This window comes from Haematobia irritans, chromosome 3 (genome assembly GCF_050003625.1).
Source record: "Haematobia irritans isolate KBUSLIRL chromosome 3, ASM5000362v1, whole genome shotgun sequence".
NCBI classification, from domain to species: Eukaryota; Metazoa; Arthropoda; class Insecta; order Diptera; family Muscidae; genus Haematobia; species Haematobia irritans.
The window spans coordinates 146354667-146371653 of NC_134399.1; the positions used below are offsets into that span (position 1 = coordinate 146354667).

The 16987-nt window shown below is 33.5% G+C and overlaps 1 long non-coding RNA gene across 1 annotated transcript; it reads left to right on the plus strand.

Moving 5' to 3' along the window:
- Nucleotides 1-13218: 13218 nt before the first annotated feature.
- On the plus strand, nucleotides 13219-14187 carry LOC142228501 (uncharacterized). Its single transcript, XR_012720189.1, has 4 exons — nucleotides 13219-13340; nucleotides 13438-13525; nucleotides 13697-13760; nucleotides 14119-14187. It is a non-coding gene; the product is annotated as an uncharacterized LOC142228501 (long non-coding RNA).
- Nucleotides 14188-16987: the final 2800 nt, after the last annotated feature.

Genomic DNA, 16987 nt, shown 5'->3' on the forward strand with positions numbered 1-16987 from the left:
GTTTCGCTTGAAACTACCGGCAACTCTCTTTGTCGTCTCAGCGGCTTCCGGTTTTCGATTTCCCCCCGATCCAGACTTCCTGGCTGTCGACAAACGTTCCCCAAACACTTTAATTACATTTGTAACGGTTGATTTGGCAACTTTTAGCGATTTTGCCAGCTTTGCGTGCGAGTAGCTCGGATTTTCGCGATGCGCGAGCAAAATTTTGATACGCTGCTCTTCTTGCTTGGACGGCATTTTGACAACTGAAGAGTGAATTCCAAAATCAAAATAAGAGCAACATTCTACACACACACACCTTCAAAGTGAGGGGTGTTCAGGTTTTTTAAATGCAAAATTGAAAGAAATACGTCAAGTTTATATTGACCAAATTTTGACCGTATCAACCTTTAAATAAAATTTTGGTAGATTATTTTTGGCTTGTGTGGCAACCATGGTTATGAACCGATATGGACCAATTTTTGTGTGATTGGGGATCGGCTATATATAACTATAGATCGATATGGACCAATTTTGGTATGGTTGTTAGCGGCCATATACTAACACCACGTTCCAAATTTGAACCGGATCGGATGAAATTTGCTTCTCTTCTAGAACGGTTTATTTGGGGGCTATATATAATTATGAACCGATATGGACCATTTTTCGTACGGATTTTGGAGACCATATTCCAAAACTATGTACCAAATTTCAGCCGGATCGGATGAAATTTGCTTCTCTTTAAGGCTCCGCAAGCCAAATCCGGGGATCGGTTTATATGGGGGCTATACATAATTATAGACCGATGTGGATTAATTTTTGCATGGTTGTTAGAGACCATATACCAAAACCATGTACCAAAATTCAGCCGAATCGGATTAAATTTGCTTCTCTTTGAGGCTCCGCAAACCAAATCTGGGGATTGGTTTATATGGGGGCTATATATAATTATGGACCGATGTGGACCAATTTTTGCATGGTTGTTAGAAACCTTATACTCACACCATGTACCAAATTTCAGCCAGATCGGATGAAATTTGCTTCTCTTAGAGGCTCAGCAAACCAAATTTGAGGTCCGTTCATATGGGGGCCGATATGGCCCATTTGCAATACCATCCGACCTACATCAATAACAACTACTTGTGCCAAGTTCCAAGTCGATAGCTTGTTTCGTTAGAAAGTTAGCGTGGTTTCAACAGACGAACGGACATACTTAGATAGACTCAGAATTTCACCCTATGGTGGAGGGTATAAAAATTGAATTAAAGGAACTTCCTGGGTAGTAATAAAGAACATCTTTGGAAGGACATTTTTGGAAGTGATTTTAAAGTTGTGCCTTTAGAAGTACTTCCAAAGGCACAACTTTAAAAGCGCTCCAGAAGATGCACTCCCAATGATGTTCTTTATTTTAACTACCCTGGAAGTTCTTTTAATTCAATTTTTTATAACTTGGTTTTTTCGTTCTTTTAATGGGTAATTTTACGTTTTTTTGTTTCAAATAGGTTAACAACAGAGTAAGAATTAATAAAATGGTACAAATCATTTAAATTTTGTCGAAAAAAAAATGCTAAATCCAATCTGAAAAAATTGTGAATTTTTGAAAATATTTGAGTTTAAACGTTTCCGACAAGCGTTAGAATCCATTAAAAAGTTGTAAAAAATTATAAAAATTATTTATTTGACAAAATATCACAGAATTTTTTTATTGACATCCAAAACATTGAATTCGGATCACACCTAAAGAAATGATGCAAATTTAGTGCAACGGCTGTCGAAATGGAGGACTTCCGTCCTATGACAAACCCATGTTAAATTCATCGCTTCTGCGTCAATTATGCACCACTTCCGGATCCAAAAAGAACATTTTCATTACTTTTTTGGCGACGCTTTTTTTGCTGGGTAGTTTATATTCACAAGCTACTCTTGACTCAAATATTTTATTAGGAAAATTGTTCGTCTGGACAGGAACTGGTAATAATATCTATATAAGCTTCAGCTGCTTCTACACTGATAGAAAAAGTTTCGTTATATTAACGAAATGTTTCATTAAAAGTGAGCCAATGAAACAAATTCGTTAATACAATGAAATTTTTCGTTATTATAACGAATTTTCTGTTAATCAACGTAACGTTTCGTACTATTAACGATTTATTTCATTGTATTAATGAACATTTTTCGGTTCAATTTTAATGAAATTTTCTTTGTCAGTATTGACTTAAGAGGGTTGAATTATTGACAGTACATATCAGAGTTAAGAGTTTTGTTGCATGGGAATAGCTCAAAGTACACTTAAAAAACAGTGAATCCACCTCGAAGTAACATTTTGGTTGGGAGCCACCGTGGTGCAATGGTTAGCATGCCCGCCTTACATTCACAAGGTCGTGGGTTCGATTCCTGCTACGACCGAACACCAAAAAGTTTTTCAGCGGTGGATTATCATCTCACCTCAGTAATGCTGGTGACATTTCTAAGGGTTTCAAAGCTTCTCTAAGTGGTTTCACTGGAATGTGGAACGTCGTTCGGACTCGGCTATAAAAAGGACGTCCCTTGTCATTGAGCTTAACATGGAATCGGGCAGCACTCAGTGATAAGAGAGAAGTTCACCACTGTGGTATCACAATGGACTGAATAGTCTAAGTGAGCCTGATACATCGGGTTAATTTTAGAAAATTTAGGTAAACTGCAGCAACCAATAATAAAACTATTAATAAAGCGTTTTAGCATTACACATTATGTCATTTTCAAATGCTATCTAGCGGAACTTCACGGGTTCTATACAATTTGATGAATTGATAGATAACGTCATTTGTTGGAAATATAATTAATTCCTTTTAGCTACAACTGAATTCCATCCATCCTATTTGATATACCTTCTAAATAAACTAACACCTCGATAAAACTCCTAGAGTTTCAAAAAGAGTTTTTGGTTATATGATCCAATTTCACTGCAATAACAAATAGAATGCCGCTTCTTAGCTCTAAATTTCCCAACTGACGTAAAGATATTCAATGAAATTACCTCTTACATCTACCAAAAATATCCCTCTCTTCAAGCTTCATTTATTTATATGACTATAACTAGCACAATAACAAAATTTATTCACTCTGTCTCCCAATAGTCATTGCATCTATCATTCATTCATTTAGTCAGTCATTCGTATATTCATGCCACCATCACCCTCTCGTCCCACTCTATTCCCACCCAACCACTTTAGTTTATTTCGTTTTTTTTTGTTGGTCATTCTCGTTCAGTAAATGCCTACACTTCCAGAAAAGATAATAAGTTTATGCGGTCTATATTTAAGTTCTCTGAGCATTGCCCATGATAACTACCTACCAACTCTCACACTTTTGGAAAGTGTGGAAGTTGATATGTAGGTACTCGCAATATGACCAAAACATCCAGTTTTTCTTTCATTCGTACTCACTGACACTTTGTTTCGTCACATTAAGGTTTACAGGAGCAAAACAAATATATCTTGCATAACACAGTGGTTTGAGGAAAACAAAATAATAGTATTTGTCCTTACATTCAGTATTTTTAAATGCACTAGAATACAGAGCAAATCTTTAGTGATTTTATTTAAATAGATTTAGCACGTAATTCCTTGTTACGTTATTGAAGGCTGTGCCGGATTTATTAATTTAGATTATGGAATTATTCATTTTTGGATTGTTCAGTTTTCATGTTCAATAGGGTGGTGATTAGGGTGTACAAATGCGACACCGGTTAATCAGCATCAATTACACAAACCGAAACCGGATAGTGAAAAAATTTACATTACATTACATCGGTTAACAGCAAAAATCGGTTATTGACCATCGGTTAACCGGTTTTCTGGATTTCAATGAAATTTCTATCTACTTTATCATATGTATCATCCGAAAGTCTAATTTTTTGTAAAGATGTACTGAAGATGAGAAAGAACTTACAACCACGGTTGTCTCTCGTGCCAAAAATAATCTACCAAAATTTTAGCACAATCTACCAAACTAAAAAATCTTATTTTGCAGTTTTTGATCTAATGTTTGAAAAAATGTTTTCTTCGAATATATGAATGATCCCCCCATCATCGAAAATTTCTTGGGTGTATAAATAGCCTCGAATTGTAAATGTGTCGAATTTTATATTTTTAATGATTTTAGCTTGCACCAACAAGGGAAAATTGGTACTTCTACAAAAGGGAGAATACACGCAAAAAAATAATTCATTCCTCCCAAACGAAATTTTAGACAAACAAAGTTCGTTTCTCATTTGCTTTTCGCTGTAAGGAAGTGTATTTGGAAGAAAAGTATATACTTTTTGTGATGTAAAAACAATTTCATAAAGACTAACTCAAAAAAAAAAAACATTGTTTTCTTGCTAATTGCATTTTCCCTCACATCTTTCTCACATCCACGAGGTTTTTTTAGTTCTTAACACCTTTTCCTGTAATGCCAATAATGTAGAAGAAATTATACGATTTTATAAATGTTTAAATTTTTTTTACCTTTCGCCTGGACGGAGAATCGAACCGCGGACCATGCACTTTGTAAGCCAACACACTAACCACTGAGCTACGTACCTGTTATGGTCATCCATAGATAATTATCCATATAAGTTATATTTATATAGCATAGCTTGCGGCGCCCACGAACCATATAAACAAAGTTTATTTAACAGAAACAAACATTTAGTTTGGCACCGTGGAGCAGTGGTTGCTACGTCCGACTTGCATGCCAAGGGTCGTGGGTTCGATCCCTGCTTCGACCAAAGTTTTTTTTTTTTTACATATATTCCAGATATGTTCGGAAGATTCCGAAAAAATGTTCAACATTACATTGTACTATATTAACTTTTGAACTGTATAATGTGTCTTATTAAAGACCTAAAATCAGAAAAGAACAGTGTTTGATATAAACGAAATGGACTGTGTTGTTGTTCCAAAAATAACTTTTTTATTGAAAAAATAAAAATTTTGTAACAAACGAATTTTTTTGGTGATAAAAGTTTAAAATTTTCGAAGCAATTCAAAAAACTCTAACAAAAGAAAAACGTTTTCGGTACACGTTTTCCAAACGTTTCTTTGCGTGTAGACTTCGATATTGTGAAATAACACAATCATCGCAATTTTTAAAGACATTGAACTTCATATAAACAAGTAAGGAAAGTCTAAAGTCGGGCGGGGCCGACTATATTATACCCCTCACCACTATGTTTATCAATATTTGATATATGATTTATGATACCATCTTAACACTTTCAAATTTGTTAGGAACTATATAAAGGTTTATATTACAATATACAAATATTTAAATATGGACCGATTTTGGGCAAAATTTCACAAAATGTAACATATAGACTCAAAATTTAAATTGGTTGATGACTGGGACGGACCACATGTTAGTAAAAAAGTATTGGAAATATTTAAATTGACTAAATTTCACAAATCGTCATTTTCGGTCGATAGTTCGATATATACGAATTAGAGTATAGGTAAATTTGAATCATTTTTGCGAGTTATCGACTTAACAGTGACGATTTTACAAGGGTAATTTGGCCATATTTGCTAAAATCGGAAGAACATATATGGAAGCTTTGTCCAATTCCGAGCCGATTTTGATAAAATGTGGCACACATGGCTGAAATTTTAATTGAACTCTCAGTGCAACACATCTAAATTTTCGAAATGAGACATTGGCCTCCGTTGTCATATGAATCTAAATCGGGCCAAAGATATATATGGCAGCACTCAGTGATAAGAAAGAAGTTCACCAATGTGGTATCACAATGGACTGAATAGTCTAAGTGAGCCTGATACATCGGGCTGCCACCTAACCTAACCTAACCGACTCCCTATGCAAAATTTCAAGTAACTTGAAGTAAACCTTTGGCCTCTGGGGCCATAGGAGTGTAAATCGGGCGAAAGCTGTATACGGGAGCTACATCTAAATCTGAACCGATTTCAACCAAATTCGATGTGCATATTTATAATGTTAATTATACTCCCTGTGCAAAATTTCAAGTAACTCGAAGTAAACCTTTGGCCTCTGGGGCCGAAGGAGTGTAAATCGGGCGAAAGCTATATATGAGTCTGAACCGATTTGACTGATATTTTGCAAAATTTACGAGATTCACAAAATATTCGATTATACTAAATTAGAAGAAGATCGGTTGATAAATACGTCATTTATGAACAGATCTGTTATAAATATGTTATATATAGCAGATATATCTAAATCTGAACCGTTTTTTCGAAAAATCAATAGGGATCGTCTTTGAGCCGAAAAAAAACCCTATGCCAAATTTGAGGACGATCGGACTTAAATTGGACTTTGCTGGACTTTGCAAGCAAAAATACATCAACTGGCAGACGGACAGACAGACGGACATCAGAATTTAATTCTAAGCCGATCGGTATACTAAAAATGGGTCTATGACTACGCCTTCTCGGCGTTACATACAAATGCACAAACTTATTATACCCTGTAGTAGTGGTGAAGCGTATAAAATTTTTCTCAAAATTTTATTTCTATAGAAAATTTTATAAAAATTTTATTTCTATGAAAATGTTGTCAAAATTTCATTTCTATAGAAAATTTTGTCAAAATTTTATTACTATAGAAAAGTTTATCAAAATTTTTTGATAAAAATTTTTGTAAACATTTTATTTATATAGAAAATTTTATCAAATTATTTCCTATAGACAATTTTATCAAATTATTTCCTATAGAAACTTTTGTCAAAATTTTATTTCTATAGAAAATCTTATAAAAATTTTATTTCTATAGAAAATTTGGTAAAAATTTTATTTTTATAGAAAATTTTGTCAAAATTTTATTTCTATAGAAAATTTTGTCAAACTTTTATTTCTATAGAAAATTTTGTCAAAATTTTATTTCTATATAAAATTTTGTACAATTTTCATTTCTTAGAACATTTTGTCAATTTTTTTTTTCAGTAGAAAATTTTGAAGGCGTTACGAATTTCGATGCTCAAAACTTCAAAACAAAAAAAAAATTCATAATACTTTTGCCGATGCTACAGTCATTGATTTTTATTTTAAAAAAATGTATAGCTAAATTGTTATTGTTGGAACATCAATCAATGACAAAGATGTTGCTAATTTCAAAAGGAAAGAAGCAGCTATAAAAATATATTCTATACAGAAAAAATAGCACCAAAATTTCTCCAATTAACATTTTAATTCAATTTTAAAAAATATTCAATTAATAATTTAATTGGTTCACCAAAAAATTTAATTGAAACAAATATCAATCACTAAAATTAATGGAAACAATTAATTTTTTAATTGACTTTCGTGATTGATACTACAATTTCTGTGATTGAAGAAATTTTAACTAAAAACAAGTATATACGGCCGTAAGTTCGGCCAGACCGAATCTTATGTACCCCCCACCATGGATTGCGTAGAAACTTCTGCGAAAGACTGTCATCAACAACCGAATTACTTGCGTTGTGATAATACTTACCGACGGCAAGGTATCTTAAAAATTTTTAACATGTACCAAATTTCAACTGACTCGGATGAAATTTGCTCCTCCAAGAGGCTCCAAAACCAAATCTCGGGATCGGTTTATATGGGGCTATATATGATTATGGACTGATATGGACCACTTTTGGCATAGTTGTTAAATATCATTTACTACCACCACGTACCAAATTTCAACCAGATCGGATGAATTTTGCTTCTCCAAGAGACTCGAAAACCAAATCTCGGGATGGGTTTATATGGGGCTAAATATATATAATTATGGACTGATATGAACCAATTCTTGCATGGTTGTTGTATACCATATACTAACATCACGTACCAAATTTCAACCAAATCGGATGAATTTTGCTCTTCCAAGGGGCTCCGGAGGTCAAATCTGGGGATCGGTTTATGTGGGGGCTATAGATAATTATGGACCGATGTATACCAATTTTTGCATGGTTATTAGAGACCATATACTAACACCATGTACCAAATTTCAGCCTGATCGGATGACATTTGCATATCTTAGAGGCTCCGCAAGCCAATTCGGGGGATCGGTTTACATGGGGGATATATATAATTATGGGCCGATGTGGACCAATTTTTGCATGGTTATTAGAGACCATATACTAATACCATGTACCAAATTCCAGGCCAAATCTGGGGGTCCGATTATATGGATCTATACGTAAAAGTGAACCGATATGTCCCATTTGCAATACCATCCGACCTACATCAATAACAACTACTTGTGCCAAGTTTCAAGTCAATAGCTTGTTTCGTTCGTAAGTACGCGTGAATTCAACAGACGGACGGACATGCTTAGATCGACTCAGAATTTCACCACGACCCAGAATATATATACTTTATGGGGTCTTAAGCAATATTTCGATGTGTTACAAACGGAATGACAAAGTTAATATACCCCCATCCTATTATGGAGGGTATGATAAACTGTATCAATAAATTTCGTGATTGAAGAGAAAAAAATGTTATTTTTGCTATGTATACATTGAATTTCAACAGCCTATAAGGCGATATTCCAGGAAAATATACTTTTTCGTTTCTCTCGTCCATACTTCACTCTTGCACACGTAAAATTGATCAACTTTTCTAAGATTACTTGGTAATGAGATTTTTTGCTGGAATACATTTGCACCTGCACCACTGTGCAGTTTTTTTGCAATGGCAGGAGGTGTATATGAAAGAGTAGAAATCATCGCTGTCATCTTTTGTGTCCCCGAGTGGTTTGGTTATGTTAGTTCGGTTTGGTTTGTGGCTATGTGGCTGTAGGCGGCTGACAACCACTGCAGTTGGATGGGTGTGTGAGAGTGTGTGTGCGTCTGTGAGAAAGTTGTATCAGTATGTCAGTGTGCGAATTTAAAATGCGAATAAGGAGGTCATACTTTGTTTCCGTTTCCTTTCATTAGGAGTAAGAACTGTTGACAATTTTAAATATTTACAAGATTTTTATAAAACGTTTTTAATGCTGATTATGACGCAGACAAAGCTCACAGCTTACAGCTTGCTGACTATGATGACGATGACAATAATGATGGTGGGGTGTATGAGAATACCCTAGTCAGCACAATTCCTTAGTAGTCTTGAAATTTTGTGTGTGTGTGTATGTGTGCTAGAGTTCTGTGTTGTTTCGTAGCAAGTGGAAAATTGTATTTGTTGTTGTAATGTTTGTTCAGAAAATCAGTTGCATAATAAACATAATAAATGTTTATTGAAGTTTAGCAAACGTTCACTACTCACCCAGTCACTCAGTCAACCAACTCTACCCGTTTTGTGCTTGCAGTTCTTTTGGGCTTTTTCGTTAGTCTTTAGAGCTGATGTTAATATTTGTCTTTCGCTTAGTGAATATCTTTTGCTGACTACATTTGTTGACATTCACATTTTCCGAGCTAATTAGTGTATGTAATAGGGTTAGTTCTTTGTTGATTCTATTGAAGCTGGTGTTAATTCTAACTTGGATTAAGGGTATACAAATGTAGGGGAAATCATTGCGTTTGCAAAATACTCACAAAGTTTTTAATTTACCACCATAGGATTCATGACCATCCCCAAAAAATCGAGAATTCCATCTAAATCCAAAAAAAAAAAAATGAAAATTTTTATATGAAAAACTTATTTTGCTCATATCTCCTAAACTATGCGTCCTAGAGCGAAAATGAGGTTAATTCATGACCACCCCCAAAAAATCAAAAATTCCAACCAAATCCTAAAAAAATTAAAATTTTTATATGAAAAACTTCTTTTGCTCATATTTCCTAAACTATGCGTCCTAGAGCGAAAAGGAGGTTAATTCATGACTACCCCACACAAAACAAAAATTCCATCCAAATCCAAAAAAAAAACGACAAGTATATACGGCCGTAAGTTCGACCAGGCCGAATCTTATGTGTGGGTTGTGGTATCTTAAAACTTCTTAACATCGTTTGTGTGATTGGGGATCGATTTATCTGAGGGCTATATATAACTATAGACCGATATGGACCTAGTTAGGCATGGTTGTTAACGGTCATATACTAGCACAATGTACCAAATTTCAACAGACTCGAATGAAATTTGCTCCTCCAAGAGGTTCCAAAACCAAATCTCGGGATCGGTTTATATGGGGGTTATATATGATTATGGACTGATATGGTGGAGGGTATAAAAACAAAGTTTAGTTCCTCTTTATTAATAAGTAGTCCAAGAGGAGTTGACGGACACCTTCAAATATAAAGCGGGCATTAAGTTCGAGTTTTGCAGCTAAAACAATTGAAAAAGTTTATTTTCTTTAAAATGAATGATTAAAGAAAAGTAAAAGGCAAAACAGGGTCATTTTAGAGCGATAATGCCAACTTAAAACCGGCCTTAAAGGAAAAACTGAAACTAAGTACAAAACTTGGCACGAGTAGTTGATATTGATGTAGATCGGATGGTATTGCAAATGGGCCACATTTGGCTTCCGGAGCCTCTAAGAGAAGCAAATTTCATCCGATCCGGCTGAAATTTGGTACACGGTATTAGTATATTGTCTCTAACAACCATGCAAAAATTCGTCCATATCGGTCCATAATTATATATAGTCCCCATATAAACCGATCACCAGATTAGACCTCCGGAGCCTCTTAGTGGAGCAAAATTCATCCGATCCGGTTGAAATTTGGTACGTGGTGTTAGTATATGGTCTCTAACAACCATGCGAAAATTGGCAAATGTCGGTCCATAATTATATATAGCCCCCATATAAACCCATTCCCAGATTTGACCTCCGGAGCCTCTTGAAGGAGCAAAATTCATCCAATCCCGTTGAAATTTGGTACGTGGTGTAAGTATATGGTCTCTAACAACCATGCACGAATTGGTCCATATCGGTCCATAATTATATATAACCCCCATATAAACAGTTTCCCAGATTTGATCTCCGGAGCCTCTTGGAGGAGCAAAATTCATCCGATCCGGTTGAAATTTGGAACGTGGTGGTAGTTTATGGCCGCTAATAACCATGGCAAAATTGGTCCATATCGGTCTATAGTTATACATAGCCGATTCCCAATCACACAAACATTCATCCGATCCGGTTGAAATTTAGAACGTGATGTTAGTATGTGGTGTCACGCAAGCAGTGGCGCATATCGGTGGATAATTATATATAGACCCCATATAAATCGATCCGCAAATTTGACCTCCGGAACCTCTTGGAGGATCAAAATACTTCCGCTTCGGTTATAATTTGGTACGTGGTGTTAGTATATGGTCTATAACAGCCATGCAAAAATTGGTCCATATCGGTCCATAATTATATATAGCCCCCATATAAACCATTTCCCAGATTTGATCTCCGGAGCCTCTTGGAGGAGCAAAATTCATCCGATCCGGTTGAAATTTGGAACGTTGTGGTAGTTTATGGCCGCTAATAACCAAGCCAAAATTGGTCCATATCGGTCTATAGTTATACATAGCCGATTCCCAATCACACAAACATTGGTCCATATCGATTCATAATCATGGTTGCCAATCGAGGCAAAAATAATCTATCAACATTTTATTTCTATAGAAAATTTTGTCAATATTTTATTTCTATAGAAAAATTTTGTCAAAGTTTTATTCCTATAGAAAATTTTGTCAAAATTTTATTTCTATAGAAAAATTTTGTCAATGTTTTATTTCTATAGAAAATTTTTTCAAAATTTTATTTCTATAGAAAATTTTTTCAAAATTTTATTTCTATAGAAAATTGTGTCCAAATTTTACTTCTATAGAAAATGTTGTCAAGATTTTATTTTGTCAAAATTTTATTTCTATAGAAATTTTTGTTAAACTTAATTACCCAGCAAAAAAAATTGGAAGTTGTTCCACAAACATTTCTTTTAAAGCCCATCCCAGAATCCCCCATCGAGTTTTTCCAACTTCCGATGCAGTCCTTTTGGACAAGTCTACAAACATTTCTTCTAAAGGGCATCGCGGGATCCCCCAATGATTTTTTCCACTTCCGATGCATTCTTTTGGACATGTACACAAACATTTCTTCTAAAGCGCATCTTGGGATCCCCCAATGATTTTTGTCTACTTCCGGTGCAGTGCTTGTAGACAAGAATTAGAAAGAACTCAATTAGGCTATTTTAAGTGCAAATTTTGGACAATTAAATTTTACAAAATAATAGAAACTAATAAAAAATTTAAAAAAATTGAAAATCCATAAAAAAGTAAAAAAATAATATTACAAAAAAAAATTTCATCCCCGCTTGGATTTGAACCGCACAGAAAAAAAGTGTCTCGTAAAATTAAGAAGATTTTTACAATAATTTATTACAAGAATTTTCCAGAATTTTAGTTCATTTTTCGTATCTTGAACGAAAATTAACTACTCGAAAGGAAATTTTACAAATTCTAAGTAGCAATCGTTTAGTTCATGGCCTACAAAATACGATGGAAATTTCCTTAAAAAATTTCTTAACTGGTAGTTAAAAATTCGTTTGTCATGCTATAAAACTACTTGTGAAATGTAAAGTATTTTCTAAATAATAAGTGCAATTTACTATAAGATTTTTTGGTATGAGAAAATATTTTTTTACGAAAAATGAACTTGAAAGTGGATAGCAATTTCTTACTGACTATTCCTATAGTTAATAATTGTTGGTAAAAAATTACACAATGAAATATTTTTAGTTCACATGTAATTAAATTTATAGACATTTTCGTCAAAAATGGTAGATAACATTTCATGAAAATTTTGCAAATTTTAAGTTAAACGTTTCATCGCTCATAAACTGGTGTGCCTTTACGAATATTATTCTTAGAGTAAATTGTCAGCAGATGCGATTAACTAATGCATAGTACAGAGATCTTTATCGGAATAGTGGAATGTGATTAATGTAAAGATGATGTTACTTGAGTTTTGTTGTGTATACATGAGCGTGGGGTTGTTTTTATTTTTGTTCATTTAGTGGCTTGTGTGTGTGTGTTTGTTATTCGTTGATGGTTTTTGGCTGGATGAGGTGTTGTTTTCAATAAAGGCACATGTGTTTTTGTTGTTGTAGTAATGTTTTGGCTTTGCTTGGTTTTGTTTGACATGCTTCAGTTGTATAGTTGGCGTTGGCGTGGGCTGTTGCATCTGTTAAGTAGGTATGCAACAAGGGAATATAAAGGCATGGAATATTTTGGATTTTTGAGTCATATATTGGTGTTTGTTTATTAAACCTTTTAAATGAAAGTTATTAATATTTTATCGGTAGTTTAGAAAAAAGTTGTTAAGAATATTTTGTAAAATATGTTGAAATTGAAAGTGTATTGAAATTTTCATTATTCAATGTAAAAAATTAATATTCAATTCCAGATGAATTTGGAAAATTTTTGTAATATCTCAGCGTATAGTTTATTCATAAATTGGTAAGTATTTTTTTAATATGGCTTTCTTTTGAAAAGAATATTTTTTATGTATATAATTTGTTAATTATTATTATTTTTTTTTTTTTTTTGAAACCAGTTTAATGTTTTTCTTTGTTGTAAAAGCGATATTTAATTTCAGAGCAACTCCAGACGGATTCAAACAAATTTAAAAAGGTAGAGAATTGGTAAGTTTTCTTTTAAAAATTGGCTTTCTTTCAACTAGAATATTTACGTTTTTATGACCTTTTTATCATCAAAATTACAGGTTTTTAATACCTTATTTTAGTATTTCTTTAATTAATTTTTTTGCAAACTAATGTAATATTTTTAATGTAAAAATAAATATTTAATTTCAGAATAACCCCTTAAAATTTGGACAAATTTTTAGTACTCCTTTGCCTGTAATTTAATAGTGAATTGGTCCTTATTTTTTGTACATTAACGTCATCCTTCGTCATTTTGACTACGGCTGATTTCAAGACGATATAATTTTCATCGTGAGCGAAAAAGTGAACCAAATTTGCATTTATTTTCTTACTCAATTTGGTTTTAAGTAGTATAAAACAAAAATTCATAAAACGGTCGAATTAGTATAACTTAAATTTACCATTTCCCAATAGACTAAAATGCATTTTAAATCGAAAATGAAATTACGTGTCGTCATTTTGATGACTGTCTAGGAATATCAAGAATATTTGGTTTTTTATGCATATTATTATTTTTTTCATTAGATTTTTTGAAAAGTTATTTAATAATTTTATTTAATGTTTAATTTCAGAGTAACCCAAATAAATTTGGACAACTTTTTATATTTCCCCTCAGCGTACAATTTAATAGAGAATTGGTAAGTTTTATATTAAAACTTTGGCTTTCTTTCAACTAGAATATTTATTTTATTATATCTTTCACATCGATAACAACACAGTTTTATGAGTTTATTTAGAATACTTCATTATTTCTGTAATTGTTTCAGGTACAAATTTTATGAGATACGTTTTCCAAAGAAAAGTTGAATTCCTTACACCATTTGATAAAATGCCCCAAATATAGTAAGTTACAAGCTAAAATGAAGAATTAAAAATTATATTTCATTACATGGTATTAATTTTTATTAATTTTCATTATTGTTTCCATTTTTCCAGCAAGATATGTGAAAAAATTACCTACGATGAATAAAAAAAAAGGATAAGTCAAAATGTCCAAACAGTGGGTTCAAATGAACTACTCTCTTTTCCATGTGGTCATAATTTTTATTCACAAAAAAACATTGTATTAAGAACTTTCATCATAAGTTTTTATAATAAAGTACTTTTGCTTAAAGATAGTTTAATTTTAATGTATGAAACTTCTCATAATAGTAAAACGGTTTGTTGTTCCTTTAATTATTTAATTTCTCTATACTGTGGAATGATTGATTTAAAAATAGTCTAGTCGTCGACATTTTAAAGAGACTGTTAACCAAATTTTATTATCGGGTTTCCCACAAAATAAGCAAGTAAACCAAAATAATACTGACTTTTTAACTTGGTAGGTGTATATTAATTTTATGGTGTTGTAAAAATGAACTAAACTACAATGTTATAGATGAACTAAAATTTAAGAAAATTATAAACTAGACAAGTTGAAAAAAATCTTAAGGGCTAAATCATGGTCAATATTACTACAGTTTAGTTCATTTTGCAATGGAAAAGGGTTCACTGTTTTTTCAGTGCGTTTGCCGTTTGACTTTTTCGCTTCCATGGAAGTTCTTTTGAGAAGCGTTTGCAAATTACGATAAGTTTTAATTTTTTTTATTGATTTTAATAGAAAAACAAGTATATACGGCCGTAAGTTCGGCCAGGCCGAAGCTTATGTACCCTCCACCATGGATTGCGTAGAAACTTCTACTGAAGACTGTCATCCACAATCGATTTACTTGGGTTGCGGTAACTTTTGCTGATGATAATGTATCTTAAAACTTCATAATACCGTAATATATACCACGTATGGACTATGTGGTATATATTAAACTTAAAATGGCCGATTAAATGGCAAAATTTTCTATAGAAATAAAATTTGAAAAAAATTTTCTATAGGAATAAAATTTCGACAAATTTTGCTAGATTATTTTTGCTCGAGTGGCAAGCATGATTATGAAACGATATGGACCAATTTTTGTGTGATTGGAGATCGGCTATATAGAACTATAGACCGATATGGACCAATTTTGGCATGGTTATTAGGGGCCATATATTAACACCACGTTGCAAATTTAAATCGGATCGGATGAATTTTGCTCGTCCAAGTGGCTCCGGAGTTCAAACCTGGGGATCGGTTTATATAGGGGCTATATATAATTATGGACTGATATGGACCAATTTTTGAATGGTTCTTAGAGACTATATACTAATATCATGTACCAAATTTCAGTCGGATCGGATGAAATTTGCTTCTCTTAGAGGATCCGCAAACCAAATCAGGGATTCGGTTTATATGGGGGCTATATATAATTATGGACCGATATGGATCAAATTTTGCATGGTTGTTAGGGACCATATACTAACACCACGTACCAAATTTCAACCGGATCGGATGAATTTTGCTCCTCTAAGAGGCTCCGGAGTTCAAATCTGGGGATCGGTTTATATAGGGGCTATATATAATTATGGACCGATATGGGCCAATTTTTGCATGGTTGTTAGAGACCATATATTAACACCACGTACCAAATTTCAGCCGGATCGGATGAAATTTGCTCTCTTAGAGCGATCGCAAGCCAAATTTGAGGGTCCGTTTATATGGGAGCTATACGTAAAAGTGGACCGATATAGATCAATTCTTGCATGGTTGTTAGAGACCATATACTTACACCATGTGCCAAATTTCAGCCTAATCGGATGAAATTTGCTTCTTATAGAGCAATCGCAAACCAAATTTGGGGGTCCGTTTATATGGGGGCTATACGTAAAAGTGGACCGATTTGGACCAATTTTTGCATGGTTGTTAGAGACCATATATTAACACCATGTACCAAATTTCAGCCCGATCGGATGAAATTTGCTTCTCTTAGAGCAATCGCAAGCCAAATTTGGGAGTCCGTTTATATGGGGGCTATACGTAAAAGTGGACCGATATGGACCAATTTTTGCATGGTTGTTAGAGACCATATACTGACACCATGTACCAAATTTCAGCCGGATTGGATGAAATTTGCTTCTCTTAGAGCAATCACATGCCAAATTTGGGGTTCCGTTTATATGGGGGCTATACGTAAAAGTGGACCGATATGGCCCATTGGCAATACCATCCGATCTACATCAATAACAACTACTTGTGCCAAGTTTCAAGTCGATAGCTTGTTTCGTTCGGAAGTTAGCGTGATTTCAACAGACGGACGGACGGACATGCTCAGATCGACTCAGAATTTCACCACGACCCAGAATATATATACTTTATGGGGTCTGAGAGCAATATTTCGATGTGTTACAAACGGAATGACAAAGTTAATATACCCCCATCCTATGGTGGAGGGTATAAAAATATTTATACGAAAATATATGCCGAAAATAAAAACGATACATAACATAAAAAAATATTCTTTAGTAAAATATTTGATAAAAAAATTGCTGCTGGTGAGATTTGAACCTACGTTTCTTATTTTTTCGTTC